We start from the raw sequence: 18,836 nt of genomic DNA, 5'->3' as shown, positions 1-18,836 counted from the left end.
GAATAGCGCATAAGCACTGGACATACAAGGATGAGAGGGGAGGGACAAGAGGGGAATCCCTGGTATGGGCGTTTTATTTACTTCAGAATTCTGACACATTCAATAAATGATTTACTGTGAAAAGAAAGTAAAGGTGTGAAGTATGGTTGACTGGGAGGCACCGATGGAGAGTTTCGGGTGTCTGATACGTGTAGATGTCTGTGATGTGCGAGTGTGTGTTTGTGTGTGTGTGTGTGTGTGTGTGTGTGTGTATACTGTGGTGTCATGTTTGCGTTGCATGGTGATGATGGTGATGAGAGAAAGGATAGATGGAAACCCGTTGTCGGCACATAGTCTACGCTTCTTGAATAGCACCTTGCGCGCCACTGAGCTGAACGTCCCCATCCAATGGACGGATCACCATCAGCAGTGTCTGATGCCCACTCTCAGTGAGACGCAGCGGAGGGATTTGCAGATCAATCCAAGACATTAGAGGAAAGTCTGGTGAACAGGAATCTTACGGCCACCACCCATTTTTCTCTTTGCTGGAAAAGAGAGAGAGAAAATAGCTAACAGTGTGTGGTGTACCCGGGCTGTTGCCATACCCGACGTTGCTTAACTTCAGTGATCTGACGGGAACAGGTGTAATCAACGAGACAAGGCCGTTGGCATGATTGTTTGTGATAGTACAAAACGACAGATTTAGCACTGCTGACTGTGAAGGAAACTCAGTCGCCACATAACAAAGTACAAAGTGCCCCAAAAATAGGTACTCGCTCCGTTGCAGCTCCTAACTACAGTACCTTCTTTTTTTTCTTTCTCATTTATGGAGGCCTGATAAACGGCTGAAGGCAGGCTGAAAATTGAACGAGGATAGTTAACTCTGAAGTGCTACTGGAAGACTGAGAAAGTAAGTAGTGCAAAGGCAGTTCAGATTGAAGTTTTCACGAGATGCATCAACGTGACTCACAGTTCCTCGCCCGCGAGATAATTTTGAAGAAGAAGAAACTGTCCAGAACGCCCACGAAAACCATTCCAGAAGACCACGATCATCCAACGACCCTACAAGAACGAGAGAGAGAGAGAAGTCATAGAAAAGTGCAACAATCATATAGGAAGTCCGTGTGGTAAGCGGCTCGTGATTCAGTAGTTCCAAAAACGAGCATCCAGCGCATTCTGAAGCATGTCCAGTGGAAAAGTTTTATTCTTGTATTACTTCAATCTATAATGATGATGATCATGACTGGAGAATTGAATTTTGTGACTGGCGTCAAGCAAGATGCCTACAAGGAGAAACAGCTTGCGTACAAGGTTGTTTGGAGTGATGCGGCCACTTTTATGTTAAATTGTTCAACTAACCATCACAACTATAGCTTTTGGGCAGCCAACAATCCTCACGTGAGAACAGAACTGTGTGTGAACCTACCAGCGATTATAATGTGATATGGTTTTCAGCATTTGGCTTGATCGGACTTTTCTTTTTTTGACCTCATATTGATTGCTGACCGAGCGAGGTGGCGCAGTGGTTAGCACACTGGACTCGCATTCGGGAGGACGGCGGTTCAATCCCGGGTCCGACCATCCTGATTTAGGTTTTCTGTGATTTCCCTAAATCGCTCCAGGTAAATGCTGGGATGGATCCTTTTAAAGGGTACGGCCGACTTGCTTCCCCATACTTCCCTAATCCGATGAGACCGATGACCTCGCTGTTTGGTCTCTTCCCCCAAACCAACCCAACTGATTGCTGAACATTACCTGGACTTACTACAGAAACGCCATCCACTTTTCGAAGAGGTGTTTGAAGATGGACTATCGTACTTCCACCAGCGCGGAGCACCTCCCCACCACCATCCGGCTGTAACGGCCTACCTTGACGAACACCTATCGAACAGATGTATGGGAAGAAGAAGCAGTACCAAGTACCCCCACGCTCAACAGATTTGAACCCTATGGATTGTTTTGTATGGGGGCGTGTGGAGCACTATCTTTCTACCGCAGTACCAGCTACAGTCAATGATTTGAAAGCAGCCATTGAAAACTAATGTGCCAAAATAACTGTTGCAACGATTTGGAACATGCTGGATTCCATCGGTCAGCGTCTAGACCACAATAGCCAACAATTTGAACACTTTCGACACATGAATGGTTTCTACATTTGTTCATATTACACACATCAAAAAAAGTTTTGCATCGCCTCGGTTCCGAGAGTTCCGGAACCTGTAAAGAAAATTGGTATATAGATCAACATAAACATCATGTCCGCTCTTTTTATTGCTTATGAAAACCACACATTGCATGTTGTAAAACCATACAGCGAGACCTTCAGAGATGGTGGTGCAGATTGTTGTGCACATCAGTACCTCTAATACCAAGTAGCACGTCATCTTGCATTGATACATGCTCTGTTTGTCGTGGCATGCTATCCACAAGCTCATCAAGGCACTGTTGGTCCAGATTGTCCCTCTCCTCAACGGCGATTCGGCGTGGATACCTCAGACTGGTTGGTGGGTCACGTCGTCCATAAACAGCCCTTTCCAATCTATCCCAGGCATGTTCGATACGGTTCATGCCTGGAGAACATGCTGGCCACTCTAGTCGAACGATGTCGTTATCCTGAAGGAAGTCATTCGCAAGATGTGCGCAATGGGGGTGTAAATTGTCGTCCATGAAGTCGAATGCCTCGTCAATATGCTGCCAATACAGTTACACTATCGGTCAGAGGATGGCATTCACCTATCGCACAGCCGTTACGGCGCCTTCCATGATCACCAGCAGCGTACGTCAGCCCCACATAATGCCACCCCAAAACAGCAGGGAACCCCCACCTTGCTGCACTCGCTGGGCAGTGTGTCTAAGGCGTTCAGCCTGACCGGGTTGCCTCCAAACACGTCGCTGACGATTGTCTGGTTGAAGGTCTATGCGACATTAATCGGTGAAGAGAACGTGATGCCAATCCTGAGCGGTCCATTCGGCCTGTTGTCGTGCCTATCTGTACCGCGCTGCATTGTGTCGTGGTTGCAAAGATGGACCTAGCCATGGACGTTGGGAGTGAAGTGGCGCATCATGCAGCCTATTGCGCATAGTTTGAGTCGTAATACGATGTCCTGTGGCTTCACGAAAAGCATTATTCAACATAGTGGCGTCCCCATAATCCGTAGGTAGCGGTCATACACTGGTCATACACTTGGGCGGCCTGAGCGAGGCATGTCATCGACACTTCCTGTCTCTCTGTATCTCCTCCATGTCCGAACAACATGGCTTTGGTTCACTCCGAGACGCCTGGACAATTCCCTTGTTGAGAGCCGTTCCTGGCTGAAAGTAACAAAGCGGACGCGTTCGAATCGCAGTTTTGACCATCTAGGCATGGTTGAACTACAGATAACAGGAGCCGTGTACCTCCTTCCTCTTTGGATGACTGGAACTGATCGGCTGTCGGACCCCCTCCGTCTAATTGGCGCTGCTCATGTATGGTTGTTTACATCTTTTGTCGGGTTTAGTGACATCTCTGGGCAGTGAAAGGGACTGTGTCTGTGATACAATATCCGCAGTCAATGTCTATCGTCAGGAATTCTGGGAACCGGTGTGATGCAAAACTTTTTTTGACGTATGTATATTGAATTTTGATTTTTTTTTTTAATCTTATGAGACTTAACTGCTAAGGTCATCAGTCCCTAAGCTTACACACTACTTAACCCAAATTATCCTAAGGACAAACACACACGCCCATGCCCGAGGGAGGACTCGAACCTCCGCCAGGACCAGCCGCTCAGTCCAGGACTGCAGCGCCCTAGTCCACTCGACTAATCCCGCGCGGCTTGAAATTTTTCTGTACCTTAATATATATTAGTGTTACAGCCAATAAAAAAGTTGTGTACATGTTTTTGCGACGCCCTGTGCACTCGGAAGTCCTGCTGTTCACAGCAAATTATGCTGTTTTCTTGAGCAGCGGTAGTTTCGGCGTCTCTTGCAGTCAAGAAGGATGCGAAATGTCATCAGACTAGAAGCCCCAATCTTGTCTCTATTGTTTCCCCGTACAGCCCTTACTGAGCTGCACAAAGAGAGGGGTTCGACAACTGTCAGGACACCTCACTCCTTCCTCACCAGCGATATATGGAAATGGCTGCAATATATCTGGCCGACATACAGACATCATCAAATTTCACAAGGAGCCCCCAGTCCCTGCTGTACAACTTAACCGCTACAACTGTTTACCTTTTGTCTACGGACCTGCGAGTTTCGTGACAGACTGCTGCGAATACATTCAGTTTTATACTGCAGAGGAATTGTAGTAGATATGAAAAAATACCCCCCCAATGAACCATGGACCTTGCCGTTGGTGGGGAGGCTTGCGTGCCTCAGCAATACAGATGGCCGTACCGTAGGTGCAACCACAACAGAGGGGTATCTGTTGAGAGGCCAGACAAACATGTGGTTCCTGAAGAGGGGCAGCAGCCTTTTCAGTAGTTGCAGGGGCAACAGTCTGGATGATTGACTGATCTGGCCTTGTAACATTAACCAAAACGGCCTTACTGTGCTGGTACTGCGAACGGCTGAAAGCAAGGAGAAACTACGGCCGTAATTTTTCCCGAGGACATGCAGCTTTACTGTATGATTAAATGATGATGGCGTCCTCTTGGGTAAAATATTCCGGAGATAAAATAGTCCCCCATTCGGATCTCCGGGCGGGGACTACTTAAGAGGACGTCGTTATCAGGAGAAAGAAAACTGGCATTCTACGGATCGGAGCGTGGAATGTCAGATCCCTTAATCGGGCAGGTAGGTTAGAAAATTTAAAAAGGGAAATGGATAGGTTAAAGTTAGATATAGTGGGAATTAGTGAAGTTCGGTGGCAGGAGGAACAAGACTTTTGGTCAGGTGATTACAGGGTTATAAATACAAAATCAAATAGGGGTAATGCAGGAGTAGGTTTAATAATGAATAAAAAAATAGGAGTGCGGGTTAGCTACTACAAACAGCATAGTGAACGCATTATTGTGGCCAAGATAGACACAAAGCCCATGCCTACTACAGTAGTACAAGTTTATATGCCAACTAGGCCGGCCGGAGTGGCCGAGCGGTTCTAGGCGCTTCATTCTGGAACCGCGCGACCGCTACGGTCGCAGGTTCGAATCCTGCCGCGGGCATGGATGTGTGTGATGTCCTTAGGTTAGTTAGGTTTAAGTAGTTCTAAGTTCTAGGGGACTGATGACCTGAGCTGTTAAGTCCCATAGTGCTCAGAGCCATTTGAACCATTTTATGCCAACTAGCTCTGCAGATGATGAAGAAATTGATGAAATGTATGACGAGATAAAGGAAATTATTCAGGTAGTGAAGGGAGACGAAAATTTAATAGTCATGGGTGACTGGAATTCGTCAGTAGGAAAAGGGAGAGAAGGAAACATAGTAGGTGAATATGGATTGGGGGGAAGAAATGAAGGAGGAAGCCGCCTTGTAGAATTTTGCACAGAGCATAACTTAATCATAGCTAACACTTGGTTCAAGAATCATAAAAGAAGGTTGTATACCTGGAAGAATCCTGGAGATACCAAAAGGTATCAGATAGATTATATAATGGTAAGACAGTGATTTAGGAACTAAGTTTTAAATTGTAAGACATTTCCAGGGGCAGATGTGGATTCTGACCACAATCTTTTGGTTATGAACTGCAGATTGAAACTGAAGAAACTGCAAAAAGGTGGGAATTTAAGGAGATGGGACCTGGATAAACTGAAAGAACCAGAGGTTGTAGAGAGTTTCAGGGAGAGCATAAGGGAACAATTGACAGGAATGGGGGAAAGAAATGCAGTAGAAGAAGAATGGGTAGCTCTGAGGGATGAAGTAGTGAAGGCAGCAGAGGATCAAGTAGGTAAAAAGACGAGGGCTAATAGAAATCCTTGGGTAACAGAAGAAATATTGAATTTAATTGATGAAAGGAGAAAATATAAAAATGCAGTAAATGAAGCAGGCAAAAAGGAATACAAACGTCTCAAAAATGAGATCGACAGGAAGTGCAAAATGGCTAAGCAGGGATGGCTAGAGGAAAAATGTAAGGATGTAGAGGCTTGTCTCACTAGGAGTGAGATAGATACTGCCTACAGGAAAATTAAAGAGACCTTTGGAGAGAAGAGAACCACTTGTATGAATATCAAGAGCTCAGATGGCAACCCAGTTCTAAGCAAAGAAGGGAAGGCAGAAAGGTGGAAGGAGTATATAGAGGGTTTATACAAGGGCGATGTACTTGAGGACAATATTATGGAAATGGAAGAGGATGTAGATGAAGATGAAATGGGAGATATAATACTGCGTGAAGAGTTTGACAGAGCACTGAAAGACCTGAGTCGAAACAAGGCCCCGGGAGTAGACAACATTTCATTAGAACTACTGATGGCCTTGGGAGAGCCAGTCCTGACAAAACTCTACCATCTGGTTAGCACGATGTATGAGACAGGCGAAATACCCACAGACTTCAAGAAGAATATAATAATTCCAATCCCAAAGAAAGCAGGTGTTGACAGATGTGAAAATTACCGAACTATCAGTTTAATAAGCCACAGCTGCAAAATACTAACGCGAATTCTTTACAGACGAATGGAAAAACTGGTAGAAGCGGACCTCGGGGAAGATCAGTTTGGATTCCGTAGAAATGTTGGAACACGTGAGGCAATACTAACCTTACGACTTATCTTAGAAGAAAGATTAAGAAAAGGCAAACCTACGTTTCTAGCATTTGTAGACTTAGAGAAAGCTTTTGACAATGTTAACTGGAATACTCTCTTTCAAATTCTGAAGGTGGCAGGGGTAAAATACAGGGAGCGAAAGGCTATTTACAATTTGTACAGAAACCAGATGGCAGTTATAAGAGTCAAGGGACATGAAAGGGAAGCAGTGGTTGGGAAAGGAGTGAGACAGGGTTGTAGCCTCTCCCCGATATTATTCAATCTGTATATTGAGCAAGCAGTAAAGGAAACAAAAGAAAAATTCGGAGTAGGTATTAAAATTCTTGGAGAAGAAGTAATAACTTTGAGGTTCGCCGATGACATTGTAATTCTGTCAGAGACAGCAAAGGACTTGGAAGAGCAGTTGAACGGAATGGACAGTGTCTTGATAGGAGGATATAAGATGAACATCAACAAAAGCAAAACGAGGATAATGGAATGTAGTCAAATTAAATCGGGTGATGCTGAGGGGATTAGATTAGGAAATGAGACACTTAAAGTAGTAAAGGAGTTTTGCTATTTAGGGAGTAAAATAACTGATGATGGTCGAAGTAGAGAGGATATAAAATGTAGACTGGCAATGGCAAGGAAATCGTTTCTGAAGAAGAGAAATTTGTTAACATCGAATATAGATTTAAGTGTCAGGAAGTCGTTTCTGAAAGTATTTGTATGGAGTGTAGCCATGTATGGAAGTGAAACATGGACGATAACCAGTTTGGACAAGAAGAGAATAGAAGCTTTCGAAATGTGGTGCTACAGAAGAATGCTGAACATAAGGTGGGTATATCACGTAACTAATGAGGAGGTATTGAATAGGATTGGGGAGAAGAGAAGTTTGTGGCACAACTTGACTAGAAGAAGGGATCGGTTGGTAGGACATGTTTTGAGGCATCAAGGGATCACAAATTTAGCATTGGAGGGCAGCGTGGAGGGTAAAAATCGTAGAGGGAGACCAAGAGATGAATACACTAAGCAGATTCAGAAGGATGTAGGTTGCAGTAGGAAGCTTGCACAGGATAGAGTAGCATGGAGAGCTGCATCAAACCAGTCTCGGGACTGAAGACCACAACAACAACAATGAAAAAATAGATATTATTATCTTGTTGATGTGCTAATCTGTGCTTAATTTGCGAGTACGTTGTGTGTACCTCCTTTTTGAGGCACTGCATATCTTCTAGTTTACCAACTCACTTGTATAAAAACTGCAGTTTTTTAATCTTGCCCTGTTTTGTATATACTCGTATTCTTTTTGACTCCCCTGTGTGAAAAATACGTTTACACGCGCCGTGGAAATAGCATTTTGCTGCTTATACAGCAACATGAACTGCAACCTATGTTCGGCAACACTGCGGGCTACTATTGCCTTGGAATGGTTGTGGAAATACAGTTCCTTGCAAGAAGTGTCTACAGTGGACCACAGTACGGTTATGCAACAGAGGAAAGTGAGTTAGCAGCAATGTGTGCGACTCTTCCGCCTTTGCGGACCACAAGGAAAAATGTTAGAAAGGAAGAGGGGAAAAGATAAATGGGGCTTTTTTCAGGAAGCGCTGCTTACGAAACTTTAGCTCGTGAACTGATGATGGATAGATACTTTTCCCAGAATGTTTAAAGACGATTCTGAATACATTGCAATAGCAGTTCGCCTGGGAAATAGTAAGATCACTGCCAACATTAACGAATGTATACCAGTTACAACTAGCTTGAGGATCATCTTCAGTTTTTTCGCTATTGGCGGTCCACATAGAAGTTACCTCTTTAAAGTGCACTTCTCATCGACATGTCACTTAGTTCTAGGCATTTTCAACACTTTGGTGGAGTTCATTATGGTAAGATGAAATAACTATCAAGTGTTTATGTTAATATTTTTAAGGTTCGTCAGTCGAGTGAAAGAATTATGAACGTCGTAAACGTGATACGTTTACGACTACCGTTATGGGGCATGAAAAGTAACGTACACAAAGAGGCCGGGGGGGGGGGGGGGGGGAGGGTGGATGTAAAAAATGAACGACTGGCAAGTTTCTACTCACGAACACGAAAACACACGTGCTGGAGCATCAGAAAAGTTAACGAGTCTTTAGAACCTATACAGAATACGATTGTACCTCACTACAACAGATCTGCTACAACAGTAGCAGCGAAAATGTCCTCTTTGAGATTTCAATCTGTATTACTTTCTATGCTACATATCTATGGTCGTAGATGTACGAATCACATCTATGAAATTCATGCTTCTCTGGTGTGGCCACTTCTGCATTTCCGTAGACAACCAAGAACCCACCACGACGTAGCGAGGAGTCAGTCAACTGTTTCCCAATTGAAGCCGTTGTTTTCCAGGGACGACTATGGTCGGTGGCCTAGTGATTTGAAGGGAATGAGAGACAAGAAAAAGAAACTTAATAACAAAGTAAATGGATGTTTATTGTACAACTCTCACTGAGTAATTAAGTCTGCCTTAAATCGGTGTAGTTTCCTAATCTTCAGTATTAAGACTGCACAAACGTTTGGAGCTTACAGTTATTTATTCAAGAACGTAGGGTTAATTTCTGACAATGAGGAGCGAAAATGTGGCAAGATAGTTGCATGAAACTTACAAAGTAACAGATAATGAGATTTTTTATGGTTCACTAAATTTTCACTCTCGGTTCTTGTATAAAATTTTCTGACATAACCTCTGCGTCTGCCTTTTACGCTTATTTTTCAGCCTTTAATTTATTTTTGTATGACGCAATTTTATCTCCCTTCCTTTCCACAGCTTTATCGGGTTTTGGATTTGAATAATTGTAGTCTCCAATACAACTCGAATTATCCATTTCATTTTGAATTTTTTTTTCTAACAGGGATACAGAGTCCTCATGAACATCATTTGCATCTGTTAAACCACTGTGCGCGCAAAATTTTATCAGATATTTCACGTAACTTACCAAGTGCTAACACAGCGTCGCCATGCAAATGGTGACTTCAATATGGGATCGCTGCACTAGCTCCAGCAAGCGGTCTACTTATTTTTAGTAAGTATATGCAGACAACAAAGAAATCGAGTGTCTCACGTATGGGGGCCATCTTTCGAACTGAAGTGAAATAATGTTGTTCCAGTACTCAGGTTTACATGGCTTGACATTGCAGTGCTGTCGGAGAGAGGAAGCAAGGGTGAGAGAGAGAGAGAGGGAAGCATTTGTAATGCCACACGTAGATATGGCCAGCTATACGAAATATTCTCCATCCTTGGTGATTTAATTCGACTACGTTCCATTATCCACGTTTTGCTTTTGTTGATGTTCATCTTATATCCTCCTTTCAAGACACTGTCCATTGCGTTCAACAGCTCTTCCAGGTCCTTTGCTATCTCTGACAGAATTACAATGTCATCAGCGAACCGTATTTTCATTTCTTCTCCATGGATTTTAATTCCTACTCCAAATTTTTCTTTTCTTTCCTTTACTGCTTGCTCAATATACAGATTGAATAACATTGGGGATAGGCTACAACCCTGTCTCACTCCCTTCCCAACCACTGCTTCCCTTTCATGCCCCTCGACTCTGATAACTGCCATCTGGTTTCTGTACAAATTGTAAATAGCCTTTCGCTCCCTGTATTTTATCCCTGACACCTTCAGAATTTGAAAGAGAGTAATCCAGTCAACATTCTAAAAAGCTTTCTCTAAGTCTACAAATCCTAGAAACGTGGGTTGCCTTTCCTTAATCTAAGATAAGTCGTAGGGTCAGTATTGTCTCACTGGTTCCAACATTTCTATGGAATCCAAACTGATCTTCTCCGAAGTTGGCGTATACCAGTGTTTCCATTCATCTGTAAAGAATTCGCGTGAGTATTTTGCAAGCGTGTAAGTAGGCTGTTTAGGTTTTTATATTGGTAACGCCACGTAGCACTGGCTGTGCTGTGTGCAGTCTGTGGCTAGTTTGCATTGTTGTCTGCCATTGTAGTGTTGGGCAGCTGGCTGTTAACAGCGTGTAGCGTTGCGCAGTTGGAGGTGAGCCGCCAGCAGTGGTGGATGTGGGGAGAGAGATGGCGGAGTTTTGAAATTTGTAAGACTGGATGTCACGAACTGCAAAGACGACATTGAAGCTTTTCAGGGACTCTTACAAGAATTAGAAATTGACACAGACAGTCGCGGGATGCGAAAACAGGAAAACAATCACTATAGGTCACATCCGTCACAATTCCGTGACAACAGAAACAATAACTGGACACGACAATATCCAGACAACGCATATCGTGACCAAAACAGACACCACCCATATGACAACCACTGGCAGAGTAATAATAGTTACAGAGAAAGATAGCATTTCCGTAGTAATGAATCTGACAGAAATTACCATAGAGACAGACAATATGGGAACAAAAACAATTATTATCAAGGGAGACAGAATAACTTCAGACGCAACAGTTCAGCGTGCAATTACGATTATGGGAGGAATTCTCCACCACATGACAGACAAACAAGAAACTATGTAAACTACCGACAAAACGACAGACCTGAATTCCATCAGAACTGGCGGGATTCAAACAGAGCAGGGCACTCTCGACAAGGTGAATTTGTAGAAGTTAGATCTCCAAATCCCAATAACGACGTGCGCCAACAAAGAGACAGACAATGACTCGCACCGCAGGCAGCGACGTGCGCCGGCTGGCTCAGCGAAAAATAACATAGACGCTAACCTTGAGAAAAATTTTAGCATTCTGCAACGACGTATACAACATGATAATTACTTGGAAGTTGAAACTCTGCGCACTAGAAAGGGTAAATGATTGCACCACATTTCACATGTAAAACCGTTTCTTGAGAGATGATCTGTTTTTTAACTTAATCTTTGCCATAAAACTTTTCACTTCACGCTACTAGTACAATTTGTCACACTGAGAAACTATTAACATGCAACAATGTTTTGAAGTTAAATATCCAATCAAGAACCAAGGGAACTTATTTAAACAGAAATTACGAATGCATTGTTATAGTGAACAGACGTCACAGTGTTATTGTGTGTGTACATTCTTGCTTGTTAGTTGCACGATTACGTAACGACTATAAGGCATACATACTTAGAACATATACTGGTACTGCTAATGAGATTTCAATGCAACATTTTGGTTTACTTGAAAATACATTCTGGATTTAAAGTACTTTCTGTGAGATACCAGATGACACAGTGGTTAGTTTATGTGACAGCTACACGATTTTATCACGACGCTACTAATGAGTGACAATTTACAATGTTGCTTTTGTGGTGTTTCTGTTTTATATCTGCACAGTTTTTCAGTGTTATTCTGGAAAGTAAAACATGTTTTAGTAGTAACTTTTGTGGTGTAGCTGCAATGAAACTGCCTTTTCCATAGCACAACAATGCGTTACAGCACAGTACTTTCTTCATCACGGCAATAAGCGTAATAACTAAGATATCTATACGCAAAGCATTTCACTTTTGTTTATCATGAGGTAAGTACATTGGCTTCTGCAGAACTTAGCTTTCGGAGGACAATAACTACCACACTTCCACACAGATTATCTTACAGCAAGACACACATTTAGCGCTACAGGACACGCATTTCAGTGATTAATTTTGTACTTAAACCATTTATTTTTCAATATTTTTGAATTACAAAGAAAGTTTTCCATGATACATTTCTTTCCATTGCTGTAATCTGTAACACCTGAGGGTATAATTACATTTATCCTCAGGGGGGTACACGCTTACTTTGTGTACCATGTGTGTGGCAAGCACAAGGAACCCTAGCTAATATGGTATTTGCTTATACAACTTTACACATCGGTACCATATTTCTCCAACACAAAATACACAGCTACCTGATTATTTAACAGAGAAACAAACTTTTTTTTCTACATCAGTGACAGATGTTTATGCAATTACACAGGTGGATAACTTCACACTTATGAAATTGTATTTTGTCTGTACTGTGTGAACCCCCATATTTTTCGGAACCATTGTGATACTATGAGAGCTTTGAATGATGTATTTGGTATGGGATCATGATTTTTAAAGTAAGTTTGAGGTAGATGACACTATTGAAATGAGCAGAGAATTTTTTTTTAGGTTTTTAAATTATTGCAGAAAGCTACGACGTTTTTGAGATTTGCCTGAGGTGTTATGATGTTATTTTTATGACGACGATGTGTGTTATGCTGCTGAGGTATGTTTATGATCAATAAGCTGATGCTATATGAGGAATTTGATTATGCTACGTATTGGTTATGACGAAATATTGTAGAAGTGGCGACGAATATGTATATGTATAACAAGGTAAGGGATAATGAGTAGTGGTTAGGGACTCTGATTTGTGGAAAAGGATGTTGGAAACCAAGAATCGTACTTTAAGAATTATGAAATGTGTGTACATGCGTGAATGTATTACAATGCTGTCGAAAATTTTTTGGACACTGTTATATTTATAAGATTTTATTTTCTACACATTTGTAACGCAAATTCTCAACCTGTGAAAATATTTTTATATGAGACTGTCACTGTAGCGGAAACAGCTGTCGTAAATATTTCAGTAAGAAAGGTAAGTGACCTTGACGTAATGCGTTTTGGTCGTTCAGCTGAGAGATAGTCATCTGACAAAAGAAAGCCATTAGTGTGTGCCTTTCAGAGGCACAGGTGGAGAACAAAGGAGGCCATTATCCTCGCTATTGACATTTCTTTGTAGAAAGCATCGCAAATACGACACGCTCAAACTTGAAAACATATGATTACACTGTGGAGCTCGTAATTTATGATATTTACTAAAATACCTAATGAAATGATGAGAAACATTTTACATCCATTGTCTTTCTAGTTGAGAGATTGCTCATTTTGTTTAATATCTGGTTTCCAGCTGTGTTGCAGCATTGGTTTTATAAAATAAAATTAAATGCATTTGCTAATGCGAACACTTTCTGTTAACAGATCTATTAAATACTAATTTTATGATCCAAATTCTTCGAGAAAGGAGCACTTGGAAAGGAAAGAACAATAAGAAGGGATTAATAGCAGTAACTGCATACATAATTCTCTTCTCAACTACTTGGTAATTTTTTTGTTAGATTAACTTGTTGTGGTGCACCACTTTAATGACATAGACATTAAGATGTGAATAGACATTTCCCTTATCTGCACTGTTGTCTTTACTGTAATATTTTTCTTCTTGAGCTTTGTCATGTTTAGATATAAGTTATTGCATTTGCTGCTGCTGTTTGCCAGGCATAGTGCTACTAAATTTCACTTTGTATTACTCTGTTAAGCCAGTTTTGCTACTGATTTATTTTCCTTGTTGCTGCACATTGGCTCATATTAGTTATAATGTTGCATTTGCTTGGTAATTTAGATTTACTGTAGCTTGCTTTGACAATTTCCATTTTTTTATTGCTGTTTGTATTAATTGTTTTGCGCTGCTGCATTGCCTCATCCTTTAGTTTAGCATATGAACTCAGTAGATTTAAGTTAGCTTAAGAGGGGGTAGACTATATTAGAGAATGAGTTGCGATGCATTGGAAGAAATGCATTAAGAAGTTATACAAAAAAAGTATAGACAGCAGGTATAGATGGGACCTTTTGGAAATAATGAAGAACGAAGGGAGATCTCCGAGAAGTAAAGAAAGTTTTGTTTGCAAAATACTGCAGTAAAACAAACCCTGTCCTTTCCTTGTGTTATCCCACTATGTGTTTGTGTGCCCTTGGGTATTTGTGTTCTTCCTGTCTTTATGTGTTTATCTGATGAGAGTTACATTGTATAATTTTTCTGATAATATGTTATTTACTTTGTAAAGATGTTTAGACATTATTTATTCTGTTTTGTTTTAATGCTCATGTGTGAAGTTGATGTTTCCAAAGTTTTTCTGATCTTTTATGTATTTACTTATGTCATAATTCCTGTAACACTGATGTATATGTTTATTTCTATTGTTTTGTAAAGCCTGTATTACTACAGATGTTATGTGTACTATTATGTTCTTTAATGATGTATTTTGTACCTTTGTAATTGTATTATTATGTTGTAAATTTTTAATTGTATAGTCACCAGTTCTTCAAATTAAGTTACATTTCACTGCACACGTTTCTGTTGGTCATAGTATACGGACAATATGTGAGAAGTTGGGACTGTTAGTGTTTGCACATCTGTTAATAATTCAGCAAGGGACTGGATAACAGCATTGCTGGTTCTAAGAACATTTCAAAAAAATTTTTTGTGAGTGTACAAGTGGTGGTTTATAGACTTGCTATATTCTCCGCAACACTCTTCAGTGGTGATTGTGCACCTGCACAGTCGCAACAGATGGCTGCTGGCCATCTCTACAAGGACTACAGTGGGTCTGCATCTTTGATGGCCCACCAGTACCATTATTTCTACAAGGACTGCAGTGGGTCTGCACCTCTGGTGGCCCACCAATACCATACACTCTACCAGGACTACAGTGGGTCTGCTCTGTGATGACCTACCTACCAATATGCTTCAAAACTTCGACTGACTCTGCAGTGGGTTTGCTCTGTTGTGGCCAATTACCTGTCTGCATGTCAAGAGTCAGCACTGTCTTTCCGTTGGAAGGACAACACTACTTCTTCAAGACTGCATGGAAATCCACTACTTCCGTGTGCATTTTCTTTTACTGCTCAGACTTTGAGAAAAACACTGCTATTTTACTGTGATGAACGATCAGGACTGTCTTTATGGACTGTGAGAAAATTTTAGCTTTTGACCAACATTGTATCGATAATTGTGTGCATTTTATTTCTTTGTTATTGTAGTTATGAAAAATTTTTTCAAATCTGTATTGGCCACTGCCCAAAACAATTTGTAAAATTTTTTGTGGGGAGCATGGGGGCTATGTAAGTAGGCTGTTTAGGTTTTTATATTGGTAACGCCACGTAGCACTGGCTGTGCTGTGTGCAGTCTGTGGCTAGTTTGCATTGTTGTCTGCCATTGTAGTGTTGGGCAGCTGGCTGTTAACAGGGTGTAGCGTTGCGCAGTTGGAGGTGAGCCGCCAGCAGTGGTGGATGCGGGGAGAGAGATGGCGGAGTTTTGAAATTTGTAAGACTGGATGTCATGAACTGCTATATATATATTATGACTGTTAAGGTAAACACATTGTTTGTTCTCTATTAAAATCTTTCATTTGCTAACTATGCCTATCAGTAGTTAGTGCCTTCCGTAGTTTGAATCTTTTATTTAGCTGGCAGTAGTGGCGCTCGATGTATTGCAGTAGTTCGAGTAACGAAGATTTTTGGGACGTAAGTGATTTGTGAAAGGTATAGGTTAATGTTAGTCAGGGCCATTCTTTTGTAGGGATTATTGAAAGTCAGATTGCGTTGCGCTAAAAAATATTGTGTGTCAGTTTAAGCACAGTCATGTATAAATTTTTCTAAGGGGTCGTTTCAAGCGTCACTCATTAAACTGATAGTTCGGTAATTTTCACATCTGTCAACACCTGCTTTCTTTGGGATTGGAATTATTATATTTTTCTGGAAGTCTGAGGGTATTTCGCCTGTTTCATACATCTTGCTCACCAGGTGGTAGAATTTTGTCAGGGCTGGCTCTCCCATGGGTGTCAGTAGTTCCAATTGAATGTTGTCTACTCCTGGGACCTTGTTTCGACTTAGGACCTTCAGTGGTCTGTCAAACTCTTCACGCAGTATCTTATCTCCCATTTCATCTTCGTCTACATCCTCTTCCATTCCCATAATATTGTCCTCAAGTACATCGCACTTGTATAGACCCTCTATATACTCCTTCCACCTTTCACTTTCTCTTCTTTGCTTAGAACTGGGTTTCCATCTGAGCTCTTGATATTCATACAGGTGGTTCTGTTTTCTCCAAAGGGCTCTTTAATTTTCCTGTAGGCAGTATCTATCTTACCCCTAGCGAGATATGCCTCTACATCCTTACATTTGTCCTCTAGCCATACCTGCTTAGCCATTTTGCACTTCCTGTCGATCTCATTTTTGAGACGTTTGTATTCCTCTTTGCCTGCTCCATTTGCTGCATTTTTATATTTTCTCCTTTCATCAATTAAATTCAATATTTCTTCTGTTACCCAAGGATTTCTACCAGCCCTCGTCTTTTTACCTACTTGATCCTCTGCTACCTTCACTATTTCATCCATCAAAGCTACCCATTCGTCTTTTACTGTCTTTACTTCCCCCATTCCTGTCAATCGTTTCCTAAGGCTCTCCCTGAAACTCTGTACAACCTCTGGTTTTGTCAGTTTATCCAGGTCCCATCTCCTTAAATTCCCAACTTTTTTTTTCAGTTTTAATCTACAGTTCATAACCAATAGATTGTGGTCAGAGTCCACATCTGCAACATTATTGTAGTCACTCATTGGCATAAAATAAGGGCCGTGAAAACGCGCCATCAGTAATAAGCTATCTGACCAGAATTATTCAGGCACCCCTATGTAATGCGGATCTGACCACTAGATGCCGGGAGATGTGGTCCTCCGAGTATAAAAGACGGCGAGGAATATTGGGCGATCAGTAGGGAAGCGTAACAGCAGGAAGGCCCATTGACTTCGGGCGTGGACCCAACATTGGATGTCACCTGAGTAACAGATACATGAGATAGATTTCAACCCTTCTAAAGTCGACTAAGTCGACTGTTGGTGATGAGATTGTGAAGCGGACACGCGAGGGAACAACCATAACTAAACAAAGTCAAGGCAAATCTCATGTACTGTCAGACAGGAACCATAGAGCATTGCAGATGATGATTGTAAAAAATCGCATTAAACTAGCAGCAGGAAGCACCCATGTGTTTGCAAAGTGCTACCAGTAATCCAGCTACCACAATGACTGTCTATAGGTAGTTAAAAAGAAGCCACACATTTTTGTAGTCGATGCTAAGCGCCACTTGAGGTGATGTAAAGAGCGGCGCTACTGGACAACGAGTGATTTGGAGTGGTTACCCTCTAGACATCCGATGGAAGGGTTTAGTGCTACATGGGAGCCAAGGTAGCCCCTGAAGGCCGGCAACCCGTATAACACCGCAGAGGACGTGGTTGCCTATGCCCAAGGCGTACCGAAAGCACCATGGTAAACACCGGCTATTTACATCCAAGATAATGGAAACAGACATTTCGAGCACTACTTCCTGCAAGGGGAGCTCGAGCCACGGCGTGCAGTAAGTATCACTACGCCAAAACCTGATTAGCTGGAGACAGCTATTTAGGGGCTAGAACCAGCCCTGAAGTTCAATTCACGGCAGATGCCGACCTCGTGTACTGCGACCGTTGAAGATTGCGTCTTCGTCTCTGAATTGTACTGTTACTTGTGTGTGTGTGTGTGTGTGTGTGTGTGTGTGTGTGTGTGTGTTATCACGAACCTTTGTGGAAAATTAGAAGTGAACTTTGGTTTGCCTAAATTAGGAGACTTTTACTGGCATCGTTATTGTTACCTTTAGTTTGTTGTTCTGTCATCAACCGTGTGTACTTTAATCAATAAAAGTTGTGTTTGTGAAAAATTGCGAATTGTCAGTCACAACATATAGGTTTGAAGAATGCCTGCAGGACGTTACATGTCAATATGTTTAGCGCCATCAATGAAGCACGGAGAAGACTGTGTTACAGCTTGGGAATTATTTTCGTGGTTACGCTACTGTCCACTTACTGCGCTTAAGGAAACGCTAAATGCAGAGGGGTATAGATACATTTTACAAATGGTCAAATGGCTCTGAGCACTATGGGACTTAACTTCTGAAGTCATCAGTCCCCTAGAACTTAGAACTACTTAAACCTAACTAACCTAAGGACATAACACACATACATGCCCGAGGCAGGATTCGAACCTGCGACCGTAGCGGTCGCGCGGTTCCAGACTGTAGCGCCAGAATCGCTCGGCCACCCCGGCCGGCCACATTTTACAGCACTGTGTACTGCGATGATACCAGCATGACAACGCACCCTGTCATAAAACAGCATCTGTGAGGCAATGGTTTGTGGAAGACAACATTCCTCACATGGCCTGAACTGCCCAGTCTCGATCTGAACCTAATGAAACACATCTGTTATGAGTTAGAATATCGACTTCGCCCCAGACTCCAAAGTATAATATCACCAACTTCTCTGGTTTCCCCTCTTGAGGAAGAATAGGCTACCATTTCTCCACAGGCGTTCAGATACGTTATTGAAAGCGTCCCAGC

The sequence above is a fragment of the Schistocerca nitens genome, chromosome 9 (genome assembly GCF_023898315.1).
Source record: "Schistocerca nitens isolate TAMUIC-IGC-003100 chromosome 9, iqSchNite1.1, whole genome shotgun sequence".
In the NCBI taxonomy this organism is placed as follows: Eukaryota; Metazoa; Arthropoda; class Insecta; order Orthoptera; family Acrididae; genus Schistocerca; species Schistocerca nitens.
This window is presented reverse-complemented; position numbering follows the sequence as displayed.